The sequence below is a fragment of the Macaca mulatta genome, chromosome 10 (genome assembly GCF_049350105.2).
Source record: "Macaca mulatta isolate MMU2019108-1 chromosome 10, T2T-MMU8v2.0, whole genome shotgun sequence".
NCBI lineage: Eukaryota > Metazoa > Chordata > Mammalia > Primates > Cercopithecidae > Macaca > Macaca mulatta.
In genome coordinates, this window is record NC_133415.1 from 82,471,654 (window position 1) to 82,473,342 (window position 1,689).

Genomic DNA, 1,689 nt, shown 5'->3' on the forward strand with positions numbered 1-1,689 from the left:
CTCTTTGTCTAAGGGTCTTACTCCTCACACTCAGAAACAAAGAATCTCTCCCTGCTCTCTCCGTGATGGGAACACTAGTTCTAGCATCCTGCAGGCTTCCCAGCCCTGCTGCTCATGGCGGAAATGCTGCCACAGTCCAAAAGCCTCCTTGACTCCTGGAGTCCTCCTTGATGTCTCTTTACACCCCATATTCAATTCTGCCTTCAAAATACTTATGATCACTCATGAGACGGTAAGTGTTTAAAAACGGACTCTCTTAAATGAAAAAAAAAAAAACTGCTTTGTTGTGCTTGACAATTTATGTGGTGTAATCACCCCCAACATGGCCAGTTTCAAGCTACTAGAAGTTCAGGAATTGCAAAATTCCTGAAATTTAACGGTTGGCTTTCAGGGGTCAGTCCAAGCTTGCTGCAGGACAACACTGAGTTCCATCCCTAACCTGAACACTTCTCACCTCCACCACCCCTCCCTGTCCTGGTCAGCATCAGCTCTTCCGGGAACACTGCTGTAGCCTCTGTTGGCTTTCATTTTTCAGCTACAGTGATTTTTGGAAAAGTCAAATTGTTGCTTCTTCCCCAACACAGCTGCATGACTCCCTTCATCCCTCCTTCAAGCCTCTGCTTAAGGTCACTTTATTAAAGGCACCTTTTGCAAACCACCCTGTACATAGTATCAATTCTCCCGTCTACCCCGACATTTTAATTTCTCTTATCCTGATTAATTTTTATTTAGCATTTATTACCATAAGCATTATACCGAATACAGGCAGCCCTAACTTTTCATGGCAGAGCAGGATTGCAAGAATGACTGTGCAGCCAGAAACCCAGGAAAGCAATCTCCACATCCAATCAGAAAAACAGTGATCATTTTGTGACCTTTACAATCTTTTGTCAAAATATCGGAAACTCTCATACTGTCAGTTACAAATGTAGAAGGCAATAAAAAATAATAAATGAATATTTATTAGTACACCATAATTCCAAACATTGGAAACATCGAGCGTTCAAGTATTTTATTTCTTTGTAAAAATGTTTCAAGAGTAGTTGAAAGAGTGCTTACCTCCTTCTTGTACACTTCTGATATGGAGCAAACATCCTTTCTACCTGGGTGTTTTATCACCTTCCTCTCTAAGTTTGGATTTGTTTCTAGCACCTTAGCATTTGCATTTTCAGTGTGGTGAAATCTCTGCAAAAGTTCCTTTCACGTGAAGATTTTTGCTGTTGTCACATCCTCAGGGACACCTTCACCCTATTTGTCAGCACCCCATCCCATATCTGTTAAATTCACCTTCTCTGAGTCCTGCAGGCTGCCTATCTGAAGCTTCTCAAACACTACCAGGATCTGCGTTGCCTCCACCAGCTACTTATGCCTCTATAACGCCACCGACATTCAATTTGAACCTTACCTCCAGCATTTTCACTGCTCATTTATTCACTGTATTTTCACTGTGGTTGTCCAATCTGTCTTTCAATTATTTGTTTCCCAAAAATGTCACACGGGCTCATCACCAGTTACATGAGGTTGCAGTCTTGTGTGACCCTGTGCCCCTGGCCTGTGGACTTCACAAGTGCCTCTCAGTTTTTCCCCCTATGGTGAGACAGGATGGCTAGAGGGGACTGGAGTTGGTTGCTCGCCTTCCCAAGGTAGGTTAGGCTCTGATCAAATTCCAGCAGATTAGGCTCTGGTAAA